Below are 19217 nucleotides of genomic sequence, written 5' to 3'. Positions count from 1 at the left end.
TTACTTGGTGCAATATACTCCCTGACATGAACAACGCACGGGAGATAGGATTTAGGAAACGTTGTTCCATGTAGGGCTCTGATTTTATCATAACACAGAGTACAGTTGATCAAGGGCCAAGTTAGAGTTCCTTATTGCAAAAATCTTCAGAGATGAGGGTGTTCTAATGTGATACCACCTGAAAATAAAGCCAGCACATAAAAGCAGATGTAGTTTTAAAAGGAAAAGCACACAACTGGAAGAATTGATCTCATTAAATACACTATTCTATTTGTTTATGTATCAAATTACTGATAGGTATTAAGCAGGTGTACAGATAATAGAATTATCAATTTCATGGAGAATTCTTTTAACAGTTGTTCATATCTTGTGTTTTACATCATTTATTAGGGTAATATTTTCATCTTTACTTTTCCTTGTGTCTCTATCTTTCTCAACTTTTCCAAGAGATATATTTATATTATCTTCTAAAATTTTAGGGAAAGTTAAAAAAAGTTATGAAACATTTGAAGTTGTTGATTTTGTATATTGGAGGAGGACTAGATTGCAAATGAATTAGTGATAATTAGAGTTTTATTTTGGTAAAAGATGGTAGTTGGAACTGATGCCAGGATGTTTGTAACCTAGTTTTTACATCATTATTTGATGTAGTTTCTAAAATGCCAGAACTGGTAATTTTAAATATAATAACTTGTCTCATTTTAAAATATGTGTTCTTGGAGAGGGTGACTGAGGTAAGTAGACAATAATTTACTGTAGTGACTTGTTTTTCTCCAATTAATCTGTTATAAACCCAAGAGCCATATAGTATTCTTTTGTCCAAATGACCTGATGGCACTTTCTTGACTTTTCTTGCTGTGATTCTAGCAATCTGGGGTCACACCACCCTCTCGCTCCTAGTCATGCTTTCAGTTGTAAGAGTAACATTGTCAATAATATGGTGACAAATTTGCACACAGTCTACTATTTACTAAAATATATATATCAATTGCAAACTTTGATAACATAATTGTTAAGGAATGAACAATTTGCAGTGCACTTAACAGCTGATTGCTACACATTATTGTGTACTGACATCATGGTTAAAACCATTATTTGCAACATGTGGCCCCTTTCAATTTTATTTTAAAGGAAAGGGTTCAATGACTTTTTTCTTTTTGAAGAAGAAAGACTTGCATTTCCATCTTAGAAAATTGAGAACTTGTTTTTAGCCCTTTTTCTTGTCTTCAGCTCTTCTTTATATTGGTTACTAATTCACATGTCCAGTTACTTCAGATTCATGGTGCTATCTCCTCTGCCTTTTTCATGGCTCTCACATTAATTTTTCCATAATCCATTCTGTGAAAGAGGTTTATATCCACCTTCATATATTGAGGAAGGAACCGACCCTCCTTTATGTGAACTTGGAAAGAAAAGCTAAGGTGACGCCTTGGTGCCCCTCCCCACCAGTGAGCTGCAGATGGGCTGCAGATTCCTGTGAATCTTTTGCTCACCTCCTGGCTCCCTACATACTTGGCATTGTCTGCATGAAGAAGTCTATAGAAGCTGGCTGAAGGATAACACTGGCTAGAAAGGACATCAGCAAGCAGTGTACTCCAAAATTTGTTGGCAGAAACATTAATAAGAAAAAAACCTTTCTGTTTATCTTGTTTTCTCTTTATCTTCTCTCTCTTCATTTTCCTTTACTTATACGGTATAAACCCTATCCACCCCCCATGGTGTTTTTTTTTTTTTCCTCAAAGCCCCAGTACATTGCTATATATCTTAGTTGTAGGTCAACCTATGGTGGTTCTTTTTCCTGGAGTCCCATGGCATTTTATTCATATCTCTTTCAATCAAATTATTTCTATAGTGTAATTTATCTGTTTATACATATCTGTCTTCCTTGCAGACCCCCAACATTTCAAGACCTTTGGTCACATAATATATACTTAAGTATTTGAGTGAATCAATGAAGATCTCTTGTTGAATAAGATCTAAATAAATACAATACCTACTCAGCACATGAATGCAAGCATTTGAGAGAGAGTTTTGTGTCTGCTGAAGCAGGCTGTGGACCAATTTAGGGGCTCAGTGCCAAGGTTACTCAATAGATTGAGACAAAATGAAAGAGATAATTAACTTTAGTTTTAAAATTCATGGAGAACAGGAGCAGGATATCTAGGTGTGAATCAGCACTTGATCATTCTTGTTGCATCTTTGGAAAATCCAGTTCTTTATTTTTCTATGAAAATGTGACAGGCCAAGAGAGTGAACAGAGGACTGGTTTTTAGAAAGGCAATTTTGTCGCAGGAAATCCTGGAGGAAAATATATGGAAGGAGAGCTGGTAGAAACATGGCAGAAACTTTTTGTGTAGAAAGGCTAAAAATTAAGTTTACATGCTGGCTGAAAGATTTGTAACCCAACATTTCTCCAATATAGGTTAGAGCAGATTTTAAATATCTAGGTATACAAAAGGAATACAAAGGAACATAGATCAAACTGAAAGGAGTTTAGGATAGAACAAAGAAATGAAGCTAAAGTAAACCAGCACACTAAAATGTGTTTCAGAAGGACCTGCAGTTTTTAAAGGTAGTTGGAAATTTATCACTCAGGTTTAAAGTAGAAAGGGAAAGGGGAACAATTCTCTATCATTTCATGTCCATGAGATTAAAAGCTACAGTCTGTCAGAGAATGAAAACTTGTATGGCCTCTAATGTCCAAAAAAGTGTTTTGAATCGTGCCTAATGAAAGAGAGTCTGTGTGATGTAATGCAAATACAGTATCATCAACTCATTTCCAAGTTTATTACAAACACTTTAGCACACGTTTAATTGAGGTAATGCAGAATTCTATTAGGGGCCAAGGAAGAGGCTGATAGCATTCTCTCTTTCAGCTTCTCACTTGACCAAGGGAGAAAATGTTCTTGAACAAATTGACCACTTCTCCTAAAGACAATGCTCATTTTCAGTTTTTCTTTTTATAAACTCATCCTGCATTTCCCCTTACATATGCAAGCTACAGCGTGTGTGTAGACATCCTTCATTGGCAATGAGGAGCAGATCCATACTATTAAATAATCAAATAAGCGGAACATACGGTTGGTGCCTTTTAAGAAAATTACAGGTTTAAGCCCACATTCATTGGTGGAAGGACATGGTATACCCGAATTAAAATATCTACCATTTATTATGCAGCTAATCATGTCATGCTATTTAAATGAAACTTAATGAATTCTTCTTCTATAATTGATTATATTTTAGTCAAACTGATGTATAATTTTATATAAGTGCATTTTTACTTAAAATGTAAAACTCTTTAGAGTCTGCTTCATTCAGTTTTAGAGGCATATTTTGTATATTTTGGTGTGATTTTATTTATTATCCTTCATAGCAGAGAGGCACATCCTACTCTTTTTCTTGCTGCCCTCTCTCTACAAGATAAAACTCATCCAAGTTTATTTTGCTTCATAAGGCATAGGCTTACTTTGTGATGAAAAAGAGATCATTTCTGAAACATATTTGGAACTGTAGGGAGCCCAGAATTTTAGACTATGCTCAGAATTTTGTGAGGTAACTTCAAAAAAGATGGAACATTTAAAGTTTGCCAGGAAAGTTTTCTGCTACTTTGCTTAACAGTAGGTTTTTTTTTTAAACAGTTTAGCTTCTTAATTCTTTGGAAGGATGAGTGATGGAGTTGGCAGGTTTAAATGTACCCTTGATAGAGCTCTCTCTGGGTTACTCTTTCAAAACAACCATCCCAGTTGATGAATATTTAATGGGGACTCTGTCAGTCCCAGAGCTGAGAGAGGCAGTTCTCAAAGCTCCAGCAGGTCCTGGGAGAGGAGAGCGCTGGTAACCAGTGTCGTCCGAGTTTGGATGAGACATGGTCTTTCTCAGGATGTTAGAACTGAGTGGAGTTCTCAGATGCAGCCCAGTGACTCTAGACCTGAGCCCTGCTCAGAAACCAGTTGACTTGTCATTTGCTCTGAGCCTGGTGTCTTCCCTCTGCTCGTGCCCCTTTCTGCCATTTCTCATGCTTCTCCTGACTCTCTCTCTTTCCTACACCTTCTTTCTTCTTTTTTCTCTTTTTCTTACTTTTACTCTCTATTATATTCCTTCTCCTTATCATTTTTTTCTGTCTCTTATTGTTCTCATTCTTTTTCTTTTTATTTTGTAGTACAGTTACTCTGTACATCACTTTCATCTTAAAATCTTGACCCTCTACAACTCCTATACTTCAGCTAGCTATTTTTTTAAAGATTTTATCTATTTTTTTATTTTTCCCCCCAAAGCCCCAACAGATAGTTGTATGTCACAGCTGCACATCCTTCCAGTTGCTGTACGTGGGACGCGGCCCCAGCATGGCCAGTGAAGCAGTGCGTCGGTGCGCGCCCGGGATCCGAACCCGGGCCGACAGCAGCAGAGCGCGCGCACTTAACCGTTAAGCCACAGGGCTGGCCTTCAGCTAGCTATTTTGAAGAGAGTATTTTGATAAATTTCTCTTAGATGTTATAACATGCTGATTCAAGGAAATAAAAACTATCACAAATGGGATGGGTATGAAGAGTGAATTCAGTTCAGGTAGACATGGAATTAGACAGAGGGAAACTGAGAGCTTAGGTGTAGGTGTTCAAAATATTTCCTGATACATCTTTGTAGTTCATTGTTGTGGTAAACTGCACAGAGTCTTATTTACTGCTGGAGCCCAGATGTTTGCTCCTTGGGGCAGCTCATCAGACCTCGGCCTATAGAAAAGAAGCTAGGAAACATTGCATGCATTTCTAATGTGAAGAACTGTTAGTGTTCCACCAGGAGACACCTTGGGATCTTCCCTGCACTATCTGAATAGAAAAAGAGGAAGAGAAGCTTTTCTCCATCTGCACAAAACCAGGATATTATCTTGAGTTTGAAAGGATTGGAGGTGACTGAAAACAAAAGTTTTCCCGAGTTTGTATTTGCTTTAACAAGAACTATTGGCTGGCTTTGATGTTAAAGGTCTTTATTCAAAATTGACTACCTCTAATGCTAAGTTCAGAGTGGAGATTTGTCAGTATAAGAGAGAAGAATCCCTTTTTGATTAAGTCACTGAAATACAGTATTTGGGAGAATGGTTATATTTGAAGGTCACTTGTTCATATTCTGTTGCCACAGTGACATCTGTTGGTAAGTGACTACTTCATGCTATTCTCGATGATTTCTGTTTGAAAGACATACTGAGCTTGATAAATAAATGGCAAGCAATAGGATATATTGGAACACATGAGGAAGCCATTTGGGGTAAAGCTAATTCAGCCTGAATTTGTTTTTCCAAAAGGGTCTGTCGCCTGCACTGTGTATCTGCTTTGCTGTGTCCCAAAGAGAAGAGTAAATGCCCTTAAGATAAGAATGTAACTTCCCCCTCATTGGCATTTCCTTAAGGATAAGCATTTCTCCCTAGGCTAGGATTTGATTGCTGCAGTCATCCTGTGACCACCCAGCTCCAGACAACAGACGTGACAACAGCCATGCCCATCGAGACAGCAGATCTGCTCCCCCGCTGTGTCCATCAATAGCTGTTCTGGCAGGGCAATCTGGCAGGGCTGATCTCGTGGCTATTGTAAAAGGGACATTGCAAGCACTTGCGATACATGCTCTTTGACGGTATATAACCGCTCTGTACACCCCACTTCTTCAGTACCCTTCCTTCCTTAGGGAATGAAGGCCAAAGGCCATGGTCCTCAAAAGTTGGCTCATAATAAACTCACCCCAATTTTGATTTATAAATTGATTATGGATTATTTACGTCGACAAGCTGATGTGCAAGAAGTAGTAAAGGCACAGTGGTACCCGTGTTGCCTGATATAAAATCTTTCCTCCCTCTTTCCCTTCCCAGGATGCCCACTCTTCATGGTGGCACCTACTTCCATGGTGTGATCATTCTTCTGATGACAACTTTCATTCCCTCTTACAATTACTCAACAAATATTTAAACACCTACTGTATGCCAGGCTTGGGATACACTAAGGAAAAAATGTTCTACAAAATCTCTGTCTTCACAGAACTTGTTTTTGTTGGTTAAGTGAGATAATGGATAAGTAGGCAGACAAGTGAATTACATAGTCTATCGTGTGATGATCTGTGTCAAGAAGAAGGTAAGTGACAGGCAATGGGGAGAGCTAGAGAGTGAGTGGGTTGCTACTTTAATTAGAGAGCACAGGGAGGCTGGAGCAAGGCCCAGAGGGAAGAGACAGGGCAGGAGGACATGCAGATATCCCAGGGCTGCAGAGATGCTGTGGAGGAACTGTGACTCGGATGATGTTGGGCAGCAAGAAGCCAGTGTGGCTGGAGCACAGTGAGCAAGAGGGGAAAGGCAGAGAAGGTTTGAGATGCCGGGGAGGGTGAGCAGATGAAAGAAGGCCCCTGGGCCCATCAAAACTGTGCTGTAAGTGAAATGAAAACTTTCAATGTCATTTAACTATACGTTATACAATTTAAGTAGCAAATAACTTTTGTTTTTCTATAGTCTTGTCAAGTACATCAACTAAAATGCTGCTAAATTGGGAATGTCTAAATTAGCCCCAGGAGTGACTGCTGTATCTTGTCAGGCGTCTGGTCTGCACAGCAGTCGGGGGTGGGAGTGATGTGACAGTCAGGAGACAAACTCTAGTCTTCAGGTTGTCACCAATTGTTTGTGTTATGTTTCATCTGTAAAATGCGGAGGATGGAAAAGATGAGTGGTTTTCAGACTCCGATCCATGGAGCACTGGATATTCCTGAAGGCTCTTGCTTTTTGTTTGTTTGTTTGTTTGTTTGTTTTTGTGAGGATGATCGGTCCTGAGCTAACATCTATCACTCCTCCTCTTTTTGCTGAGAAAGACTGGCCCTGGGCTAACATCCATGCACATCTTCCTCCACTTTATATGGGATGTCACCACACCATGGCCTGACAAGCGGTGCGTCAGTGCGCGCCCAGGATCCGAACCGGCGAACTCTGGGCCGCTGCAGCAGAGCGCACACACATAACCGCTTGCCCCACCCAGCTGGCCCTGAATGCTCTTTGTTTTTTTTCTTATGTTTATAAACTTCGATGCAAGCTTCACGTAGAAGAAAGTGTCCCCTAGCTTTAAAAAGATTCCTGGACTTGGTCCTCACTTAGGTTTTCCAGTATGAAGAATTTGCAGTCTCACAGACTCCCAAAGGACAGACAAAAGGAGCAAGATCCCTTTTTTCCGAGTGTCTCTTGTGACAGTGCTCATTGTCTCTCATTCAAACCAGAAGGTGATTTGTCAATAGTGAGATATAGCATTTGAGACCCCATCCTTCAAGATGGCTGAGTTGTCATCCATCATTTTACAGACTCATGCTAAGCGAATAATATAAAAAGTGAATGTCTCAGCAGGTACTCTCTGACACAAAATAGAAACTAGGAATTGAGAAAAGTAATTATGATTGATGTCTGTCAATAAGAGCATAGGGCTAGTCTAATTCAAAAGTAATTAAAGACATGAGTGTTAGTCACTGTACATATTAAATATATTGAAAAGTATTCATGTTCTCATAACACAGAATTATAACTGGAAGATAAACTGGATGTTTTTGGTACTTATGGTTAAAGATATATTTTATTTAGTTTTGTTTTCCGATTGAGGAAATGAGAAAATTTATTTTTTAATATATTGACTATCTTCTTCCTTTCCAACCTAGAATCTCAATCTGCTATTTTGGAAACTCTGAAAAATATGTTCAGATGCTGTTCAACAGGTAAGAAAATCTTGTTAGGATGTCAAATCCTTTTCTCTCTTATTTATCATAAAATTGTGACAGACTCTCATTTATCTTCCTGTCTGCCCATCTGACTAGGCCACCTTGTTTCTCTAAGCCTGCAGGGGAATCCAGTCAGGTGGAAGGGGATGTTTTCTTCCACTTAGACTTTGCAGAGAAAATCAGCCTTGAAGTGGAACTGACCACATGCTTTTCAGAAGCTGCATCATTCTCTACCCAGCCAGAGCATTGGGCCTGACAACAGCTGGATCCAGCAGAAAACTGGACACTCTAGGAGATGTCATGTGGAGATGTGCCTGGCTGGACTAATAGTCACATGGATATGAGTTTTAAAAAAATCTCTCAGAGCTTTTCCAAAATCAAATAATATTCTTAAGTTGCTGTAGTAGATGAAACATTAGTTAGTGTCTTTTTAATTTCAACAGAAGCTTTTCTTTTTGTTACTAAAGAAGCCAAATTTCATGCTTTTTTTTCTTGTTACCAAAATGGACTTAGTATTAACAAAAAGAAACCTTCAAGAAAGGAAACACTCATATGGAATAGAAATTGTGGGTAGCAATTGCTACTTTTTTATATAAAATCATCTGTTTTATTTATTTACACTTTCTCCCAACTGTGCTTTTGAAAATATCTTAGTATTAGAAATTACCAGTAAGAAGAGGGTGTACTCCCTTGAGTGTGGTCCAGTAGAAGTCAGGTGACTCAGACCTGAGTTCTAGGCCCAGGTCTGTTTCTGGTTAGTGTGTGACAACGTACTTAGGCTCTCTGGAATGTAGTATTCCTTTCTGTAAAATTAAAGAATTTGATGATTTTTGAGAACTTTCCCAAATGTTAAATGACTTCTCTTATAAAAAGTAGAAAGATCCTTCTCAAACTTATAAATTATCAAAAATTTTTTGTGACCTTTCACTTACCAAGAACAACTGATGTCCCTTCAATTATATTGATTGAAAATAAAGATCATAAAAGTATATATTTGGTAATCTAATAAATGAATTAGCATAAAAATGAGCCAGGAAAAAATTTATGATCAATCAAGATAGTACATTATGAAAGTATTACTGTTTGTTACAGTATATAAAATTATGACTGTAAAATAGTATCTTTTTGCTGTCTGTAAGTTTATATTGTTACTCATATATCACTATTAACCCTATTATGTTTTACAAGTAATAAAATGTCTTGAAAGGGAAAAACAATAAAGCAGCAGCCCTGCATTACACATGAAAGTTGTGCTCCCCCTGGAGGGAAAATGAGGATACAACATTGGTCGAGTACTTCATTTTGTAATCCACTGGTGGCTTTCAAAACTATAGCTATTATTGTAAGAGTAAAGATATTCTTAAGAATAGTGCCACAAAACAGGTTTTCCAGCTTCTTTTTGTCAGAGCTGAGACCTACATCAGGCTGGGGCACTTGAAGAGGCATGGGGGACTCAGCTGAGGGTGGTTTAATTACTGTGAGATGATTAGCCAATAGCGAATAAGACGGAGAATGATTAAAAAGAGGTAAAGGGAAATAAAGTTGGAAATAATTAAGAAAAATAGTGCCTTCAAAATATCCTCTCATTATCTTTATAGCTTTTTATTTATTTATTTTGAGGCATGACTCTGATAGTATGTTAGATTTTTCTAAACCCTTATCTCCAGGGCATATATTACTGAGTTCTTCATTATAAATGATAATGCCAAAGAAAACCTGGACAAAAGTATTCTGTACTATCGACAAGGACAAAACATGTACAACATTGCTCTATATATTAAGAGTCGAGCTGTAATAGTCAAGATATATATTCATGTGTGTAAAATTATAATGATTTTCTAATTTTCTCAGGCTGTGAACCATGGTAAAATATACAGGAATAAGCAGGAAACCTGAAAAACTAGGTGATTTAAAACACCTGTTGTTACAGCTAGACCATTCAAGGGTGAAATCAATTTAAATTTCACACCTTCTCCTTTCCTTGTAGCCAGTGAAGTGTCTGGAAGACAGAAAACACATAAAATTAATTGAGAGTTAACAGTATTTGGAGGCAGTTGAGGTTAAGCACTCAACAATGATGTCCCTTACTTCAGGAGCCATTGACTTTTTGTCATAAGTTTACTTTATACACTGGTTCTCCTCTTAGATTATTTCTGTATGTTTCTTAGAAGAGAGACAGGGAAGGAGAATTAACTATCAATCTACTGTGCACCAGTTCCTTTACTGTATTACCTTATGTAATTCTTACAGTAATCCTTTAAAGTAACTGTTATAATTCATATTTGATAAAGAAAACCATGTTTACAAAATTGATCAAGGGTAAGAGGGAAGATCTGAACATCAGTCCGTTGGGCTTATGCCTCCTATTCTCTCCACTGTGATAAAAATGGTGCTTCAACATGGGTACTCACCATCTGGCTATGTAATACCGGCTCCTGTAAACAGCATTGGATGAGATGAGATGAGAAGTTATTTCCAAAGATATTCTATTATATTTAAACTGTACTATTTATGAGTCAGATGTGAAGACATGTTTTAGAGGCATAGAGAGCAACTGATTAGTTCACCTACACATTATTATGTTTACTATAACTTTCGTGTGCCACATCGTGTCAACTTTACCAACTTTAGTGGTTCACTGTTGTTTTTGAAAAAACTCAGAATGTCACTTTTCGTGTCAAACACCTTGCTGCTTTCTTCTTATTCACTAGATGACAGTTCTGTATCTCTGTAAATTACCACTGCAGCAGGAAACGAGAGGTCTTAAGCCAGTTTGCTCTGTACAAATGATGGACATAGGAGGACTTCTGGTCCATCAAGACTGCCTGTGTTATTCCGTGGCTGTAACGGGGATGTCCAGGACTGCTTAGTCAGAGGCACGAAGCAGAGTCAGAAAGCATCCTCTAAATTCTTCTTCAGATGTGAGTTCAGACACCTGTCCTCTCACCTGAGCACACTGGAGTTTATTGAATGTGTTCTGACTCTTACTCTCTCCCTGTACTTAATAAGTCTGGGAGCTCCATACCCCTAGAAAAAACACATGACACATAAAGCCTTTTCTCAACTAAACGGAGTTGAGGGCTATGGTGTTGCCCGAGAGTCTGATGCTTAAAGAAAATACAGCTGGTGCTCATGTGGAGGGAAAGAGCGTCAGCCACTCCCGGAGGGCTTTTATTGATGCTCCCATGGAATGAGCAGGTTTAAAGTAAAACCACATTGCTTAAACCTCACTAACTGATTGTTTTATTTTCAAGTAATATGCTCTGAAATCTGCTATGTCTAAAAAACCATTTCAGGCCGGCCCCATGGCTTAGCGGTTAAGTGCACGCGCTCTGCTGCTGGCAGCCCGGGTTCAGATCCCGGGATTGCACTGACGCACTGCTTCTCCGGCCTTGCTGAGGCCGCGTCCCACGTACAGCAACTAGAAGGATGTGCACCTATGACAGACAACTATCTACTGGGGCTTTGGGGGGAAAATAAATAAATAAAATCTTTTAAAAAAATCAATAAAAAAATAAAAAACCATTTCATAAAGCTTAAACTTCTGTTTTTTATTCTCTGGTATTTGAAATTATTATTAAGACTGTAAATCCTTTAACATTCTACAATATATAAATAGGCAAATATCAATTATATTCTCTAAAATGGTTTGCTCCCATGTTAAAGATTAATATATGGTAGCAAAACTGGTTACCATCCAGTTTTTAACTCATTTTTTGCTTTTGAAATTACATATAAAATTTGTGTTTTGAAGTATTTTCCTAAAACTCAACAACTTTCTGATATAAATCGACTAGATGAAAGGTAAGTAAAATGAAATTTGATCTTTAAAACTCGAGCTTTGTGTAAGAATTGATAATATCAGGCAGTTGAAAGTTGGGTCTCTCCACATTATGATATTTATTAATTGTGAATAGCCACATCTATTACAAAGTGCTGAAAAATAAAAAGAAATTGAACAATATCAACACTCTCTTTCCCCACATGTTGTACAGTTTATATGCAAATAAATTCTCAAAGGTCAGGAAAATGTTTATGATTTCAGATAACTGGTAAAATACTATCTCATTCCAGTTTTAACCTCATTTGAAATGGACTGAAAGCTCTTCTCTTCGGATTTTGCTCTGATCAGTGCCCCCAGGTCCCCTCAATGTCTCATTTGATTGTAAACTTATCTGAGGAATTGAATATTCTTTTCCATTTGTTCTCTTTAAGGTATCCGTGATAGTGCTTTTTATGCAACGACCACTTGGTACAATTTATTATTAGTTTCAGAAACATGTTTATTTAGGAACAAATCAAGAAAACAAATGTGAGGTATGTGGGGTCACCTAGCTGATGGTGTTCGAGGGATTCCTCATGTGAGTCTTGGCATAGAAAAGTTCAAAGGGTAAAGCAGCATTGGTCAGATCAAAAGTGTGGGGTGAACATAATTCTGAAGGAATAATGATGGAGACGTAAAAACAAGAAACCCCTTGAATTGCGTTGGAAGTTATTAGACACATCAAAGAGCTGGGAAAAAACATTGTTTAATGTAAGTTCTTTCTAAACTCTAAGGCAAAAAGTAACATGAATTTACATGGTAATTATAAACCACAAAACAACAATTCAAAAGACAAGTAAACAACTAAAGTAGAAACCAGAGTGAGAAAAATAGAGGTTAAAGGAGACATGGAAAGAGATGGTTGGAGTCAGAAAATATGGCTTAGTCATCCTTGAGGTCTCCCTCACACTCTGATCATTCCTAGTGCTCAGTAAACCCTTTGACCCCATGAGCCTGGGGAGGAGCAAAGTGACACATGGTTGGGAGGGGAGATAATGCAAAGATACCCTTGTGGAGGCACTGACATTGAAAATCAGTTACATTTTGCAAAGGTGTTTACCATAATATATTAAGGATTATTCTGGAAAGTTAAGGATTTTTCTGGAATGTACGTTTTCATTTTATGGAAACTCCAACAAGCCCAGTGAAAGATTTAGACATTTCAGCTTTAGAAATAAAGAGAGGGGCCAGCCCCATGGTGCAGCGGTTAAGTGAACACACTCCGGTGCGGTGGCCTCAGGTTCACAGGTTCGGATCCCGGGCACGCACAGACACACCGCTTGTCAAGCCATGTTGTGATGGCATCCCATATAAAGTAGAGGAAGATGGGCACAGTTGTTAGCCCAGGGCTAATCTTCCTCAGCAAAAAGAGGAGGATTGGCATCGAAAGTTACCTCAGGGCTGATCTTCCTCACACAAAAAAAGAAAGAAACAAAGCCAGAATGGGAAATTTTTTCTGTCAGTTTTACAATGAAAACCAGTTAGCATTTGGAAATCGGTTGCAATTTGAGATGAGAATGTGAAGAAAGAATTAGATGTCACATGTTGTTTTTCCTTTTCTCTGAGGCAGTAAGGCTTGCAGGGGGAATGAAATTCCATCTTTGCTCTATTGAGTTTGAGAAGGTGTAAAATTCATTTGTGCTGGGCAACACTGTTGACCTGTGGAGAAAAACAAATGGTTTAAGCAGCTGATCTAAAGGCATAACTGAGCTCATAAAAGTTCTTAGCTTATAAAGGGTGTTTCTATTATGCTCAACTTTACTGGACGTCCATTGACCTATATGTGAAAGGTATTTGTGGTAGGTATTGAAGGAAATGCAAAGAATTATAGGGTTCCAAGCCCCTCCACATACATGACATGGTTTGCAAGATGTAATTTGATTCTGCCAAGGTATTTAGTGTATGTTGTATTACAGAACCTTAAAAAAATGGCAATGTTATTGAGAAATTGTAAATAAAGACAGCTTCTTAGGAGAGATGGGCTAGATCAAGTCCTCAAAGGGACCACTTTTGGGCAGGTGGAGGGAAGAAAGAGTGAGGATTTCAGATGGGGGAAGAGAGGAAATGTACAGAAGTGGAAAGAAACATGGCATTTGGGCATGGGGGTGGGGAGGCCATGACAGGCACAGTCTTCCCGTGACTGAGAGGCAGCTCAGTTTCCTCCTGCAGGAGCCCAGCACTGCTTCCCACCTCCTGGCCTCCTCCACCTGCAGACCCCATGCCTGAGCCAAGGCCTATCTTATCTGGATCGCTGCCTAGTCTCCCAACAGGTCCCTTTACTTTCAGTCTTAATTTCTTCTAATCTTTCCTCCACCATGCCTGCAGAGTTACATTCTAGAATCCAAATTTGCTTAAATCTGATATATGCTTTGACTCCTTCAATGACTGTTCAGAGTAGCCTAGAGAACATTCAGACTCCTGAGCTGGACACGCAGGCTTTCCCTTGCTGTCCTCATCTTTACCCTCATCACCCACTCTGTCCTACATGTTTGCTTTGTTCCAGCCTTAAAAATACCACCCATTTTCTGAAAGATTTAGCATCCTTTATATCTGTCTTTTTATATGTGCTTCTTCTGTCCTCCTACCCCGTTTTTTAATCAACTTAATTCCTATTTCTTAATCTAAACTCATGTCAAATGTTCCTTTCTCTTGGAGACTTTTCCTGAGAGGTCTCCACCTAGAGACCCATTTTGATGTCCCCACTCTGGGACCATATACTTATCTACTTTTCCATAACTGTTGTTTTATTCATGTCTCATAGACAGTGAGCTCCTTAAAGCTGAGACTATCCTTCTTCTTGATAAATAAATGGCCAGCAATAGGATACATTGGAGCATATGAGGAAGCCATTTGGTGTAAAACTAATTGGGCCTGACATTGTTTTTTTTTTCCCCAAAAGGGGCCTGTAGCCTCTGTTCATCCATTGTATATCCATCCTAAGCAATTAACATGTCCTAAAGACAAAGGCAATGCCCTTAAGTTGTAAATGCAACTTCCCCCACATTGGCATTTCCTTAAGTATAATCATTTCTCCCTAGGCTAGAATTTGATTGCTGCACTCATCCTGTGACCACCCAACTCGAGACAACAGCCACGCCCATGGAGACAGCAGACCTGATACCCACTGTGTCCATCAATGGAGGTGATGACAGGTCAAGGTTGCGGCTATTGTAAAAGGGACATTGCAGTCACATGTGGTGCATGCTCTTTGATGGTATATAACCACTCTGTACACCCCACTTCTTTGGAGTGCTCCATTTCTTTGTGAAAGGACTCTCCCGGGCTATATTGTCCTCAAAGATTGGCTCATAGTAAACTCACCCCAAGCAGGTTTTATAGATTTTTTATGGATTATTTGCGTCAACATTCTATTTGTCCCTCCAGTGTCTGAACACAGTACCTGACACCTTGGGGGCACTCAGAAAATGTTTGATGAGTGAATAAGTATGTGGGAGACCACACTGGCTGGAGCAGAAGGGGCATTTTGGGGAGTGGTAGAAAATTCACTCACGTTCCTAGCATAGTGGTTGAAGCTGTGGGCTTTGGACCAGTTTGTCTCGGCACCAATCCCAGTTATCCCGCTTTTAACTGGAGAACCTGTGCAAAGTATTTAGTCTCTGTGCCTTATTTTCCTCATCTATAAAATGGGGCTACTGAGAACTCTTGTCTCATAGGGTTTTAGTGAGATTTAAATGCATTAACTTATGTAAAGTATTTAGAAGAGCTCCTGGCACATAGTAGGCATTAACATGTTAGCTGTTGTGTTATCATTATTGCTCTTATATCTTAACGATACTCTGGTTTTGAAAAGATGTTTTCATAATATAGTTGATCCTCATTATTTGTGGATTCCGTGTCTGCACACTTGCCTACTAGCTAAAATGTACTGGCAGCCCCCAAATCAACACTCACAGGGCTTTCATGTCCATTTGCAGATAAGCGCAAAGTGGTGAAAATTTTGATTCACTCGAAGTGCACGTTCCCAGCTGAGGGGAACAAGGTGACGCTCTGCCCTGTTGTTTCAGCCCATGCTGTAAACAAGTGTCTTTCTTGCAGTCTATTTAGTGCCTCATTTATTATCTTTTTGTGCCTTGTGTTTGTGACTCGGCTGTTTAATATGTCCCCCATGTGTAGTGCTGCAATGCTGCCTGGTGTTCCTCAGGGCAAGAGGCTGTGACGTGCCTTTACAGAGAAAGTATTTGTGTTCGACAAGCTTCTTTCAGACACGAGGTACAGTGCTGTTAGTCTAAGTTCAATGTTAATATATCAACAATATATATTAAATAAGGTGACTTTAAAGAGAAACACACAGAGAAAAAGGTTATGTATTGATCAATTGAAGAAAATGTGACTAAGGTTTGCAGGAACCTAACCCTGCATTTCCTGTAGGAGCAGTGGGTCATATTCACTGATTCAGTGTTCACAGTGACTTTGTAGAATGTCACACTGTGCATAAAGAGAACTGACTGTATCTTATGTAATCTTCACATACTCCTTTATAACAGGCAGGGTAGGGAACAGGGTGTCCACATTCTACGGGCTATTACAGACCTTATGAGCCAAGTAGAGAATTTAAAAAGTCTTGTGTTCAGCATAAGAGCCATGAGATTTTGAGCAAAGAAGATCTATGATAAACTGATGTTTAAGGAAAAATTACCTGGCAAGAGACTGTAGTTTTGAGAGGAAGAGGGAGAACTGAGCCAGAAAGAAGGACCAGTTGTTAAACTCTCCAAGTATTCCCATTGCTTGGTGCGGAGATTCGGAGCTAAGGTGCTGATGTGATAAAGGAAAAGTAGCAGCCAAGGGATGAAATAATGGATTTGGTAACCATATATAGGGTGTAAGTTAGGCTGTGGTTCTCAAAGTGGGGTCCCTGGACCAGCAGCATCAGCATCACCTGGGAACTGGGAAGAAACGCAAATTGTCAGGTGCTGCTGCAGACCTGCGGAATTGGAAATTCTGGGCTGGGGCCTGGCAATCTGGGTTTCAACAAGGCCTCCAGGTACTTCTGGTGCCCATCAAGTTTAAGAGCCAATGAAATAGAAAAATGACCCCAACACGTCACCATGCCCAGGTAAGCCACAGGGCAGGGAGGTGGTATTTGTTTGGAGGATAAGACACATTTTAAATTTTAGGAAAAAGTAATTCAGTGTCTGTTTCATCGTGAGGATTCCAGAGATGCCATTTTAGCTCTCTGCATGTGAAGCTCTTTTTTCCACAATATGTTCTCCTTTAGAGAGCCCTTGGTAAGTTATTTACCAATTACCACATGTTCTGAGAGTCCCTTATTTCTTGAAATCCCCTTTCAGACGTCAAAATGTACTTTATTTTTGTGCACAATCTCCTCTATTTAAAATCTGGAATTCTCTTCCTATAGGATCATGTATCGCACATGCAGCCTTACTGTCAATTTGGAATGCCATTGGTTTCTTCCAAAAGCTTAGAATGTTTTAGAATTTAGAACCTGATGAATAGAGAATTTATATGCTTCTGTGTAGGACTCATATTTTTCAGATGTCCAGAGGTATCCCAACTTGCCAGTGATGTGGCCTTAAGATTTAGCAGAACTTGAAAATCTGAATATAGTAGAAAATGAATTCCATCTGTAATATTAACATTTACAAAATAAATGATCACATTGTTAACGTGCCAATAAACACTTTCTATATTCTAGGCTCTGAAAGTATCTTGCTTACACAGTAAACCTGATAAAGTTTCAAAGATGATCCAATTAACTTTTCAGCAAAAGCTTTACTTGAGTGTTTCTTGGCTTCCTTTTTGACAGTTTTAGCCTTAATGTCACAGTAATGTTTTCTTTTTCTGGGAATCAGATAATCTTCTATTTGGTGAACACTTTAATTTTTAATGGTCACTTGTATTTTGTGATATGCACGTGTTCAAATAATCTATAAGAACTAACCATTACCACCCACATATAAGATTATACAGGAATGGAAGAATTTTGGCTGACTTACTGTATATAATTGTTCGGCCAAAGCAGATGGTAGACTCTACTACATACAATGATTTAGGGGTTTGAAGCAGTATCTTTAAATACAAATAATCTCAAAAATGCTAATATGTAAAGTATATTACTTACAGTGTTAACTAACCAAAATAGTTAAATTTGTTATCTTTCCTCCCTTTATAAGGATGCACCCATTATATAGATTCTGTACAAAGCTGCAAAGATCACTTTTCTCCTTTTCAAAATTTATTTATTTTATTTTTTTTAAATTGATGTTTTAATGGTTTCTAACATTGTGAAATTTTGGGTTGTACATTTTTGTTTGTCCATCACCACATATATGACTCCCTTCACCCCTTGTGCCCACCCCCCACCCCCACTGCCCTGGTAACCACAGTCCAGTTTTCTCTGTCCATGTGTTGGTTTATAGTCCACATATGAGTGAGATCATACAGTGTTTGTCTTTCTTTTTCTGGCTTATTTCACTTAGCATAATACGCTCCAGGCCCATCCATGTTGTTGCAAATGGGACGATTTTGTCTTTTTTTATGGCTGAGTAGTATTCCATTGTATATATATACCACATTTTCCTAATCCAATCGTCAGTCGAGGGACACTTAGGTTGCTTCCACTTCTTGGCTATGGTGAATAATGCTGCAATGAACATAGGGGTGCATAAGCCTCTTTGGATTGTTGATTTCAGGTGCGTTGGATAGATTCCCAGTAGTGGGATGGCTGCATCATAGGGCATCTCTATTTTTAATTCTTTGAGGAATCTCCATACCGTTTTCCATAGAGGCTGCACCAATTTGCATTCCCACCAGCTGTGTATGAGGGTTCCTGTTTCTCCACATCCTCTCAAACATTTGTTGTTTTTTGACTTGGTGATTATAGCCATTTTAACGGGCGTGAGGTGGTATCTTAGTGTTGTTTTGATTTGCATTTCCCTGATGATTAGTGATGTTGAGCATCTTTTCATGTGCCTATTGGCCATCTGTATATCCTCCTTGGAGAAGTGGCTCTTCATTTCCTCTGCCCATTTTTTGATCGGGTTGTTTGTTTTTTTGTTGTTCAGTTGTGTGAGTTCTTTATATATTATGGAGATCAACCCCTTGTCAGATGTATGTTTTGCAAATATTCTCTCCCAGCTGGTTGGTTCTCTGTTCATCTTGATTCTCGTTTCATTAGTCTTATAAAAGCTCTTTAATCTGATAAAGTCCCACTTGTTTATTTTTTCTTTAGTTTCCCTAGTCTGGGTAGGCATGTCATCCAAAAAGATTCCTTTAAAACCAATGTCAAATAGTGTGTTGCCTATATTTTCTTCTATGAGTTTTATAGTTTCAGGTCTCACCTTCAGGTCTTTGATCCATTTCAAGTTAGTTTTTGTGAATGGCGATAGCACATGGTCCACTTTCATTCTTTTGCATGTGGCTGTCCAGTTTTCCTAACACCATTTATTGAAGAGACTTTCCTTTCTCCATTGCATGTTCTTAGCACCTTTGTCGAAATTTAGCTGTCCGTATATGTGTGGTTTTTTTTCTGGGCTTTCAATTCTGTTCCATTGATCTGTGTGTCTGTTTTTGTACCAGTACCATGTTGCTTTGATTACTATTGCTTTGTAGTATGTTTTGAAGTCAGGGATTGTGATGCCTCCTGCTTTGTTCTTTTTTCTTAGGATTTCTTTAGCTATTCGGGGTCTTT

The 19217-nt window shown here is 38.7% G+C and overlaps 1 protein-coding gene and 1 long non-coding RNA gene across 2 annotated transcripts in view; both read left to right on the top strand.

Moving 5' to 3' along the window:
• LOC147911439 (ral guanine nucleotide dissociation stimulator-like) overlaps positions 1-19217 on the top strand; it is a 321882-nt gene that overhangs the window by 227984 nt on the left and 74681 nt on the right. The gene's annotated exons all lie outside the window — the stretch shown is intronic.
• LOC147911440 (uncharacterized) overlaps positions 5157-19217 on the top strand; it is a 33515-nt gene continuing 19454 nt past the window's right edge. The window contains exons 1-4 of the long non-coding RNA XR_015550926.1: positions 5157-6403; positions 7666-7722; positions 14587-14690; positions 15683-15778. This is a non-coding gene — a long non-coding RNA (uncharacterized LOC147911440). The remainder of the gene's footprint in view (positions 6404-7665; positions 7723-14586; positions 14691-15682; positions 15779-19217) is intronic.

Source organism: Ceratotherium simum, unplaced genomic scaffold (assembly GCF_057802395.1).
Source record: "Ceratotherium simum simum isolate JZ-2026a unplaced genomic scaffold, ASM5780239v1 HiC_scaffold_43, whole genome shotgun sequence".
NCBI classification, from domain to species: Eukaryota; Metazoa; Chordata; class Mammalia; order Perissodactyla; family Rhinocerotidae; genus Ceratotherium; species Ceratotherium simum.
The sequence above is the reverse complement of the archived record's forward strand: the minus strand, read 5'-3'. Positions and strand labels throughout refer to the sequence as shown.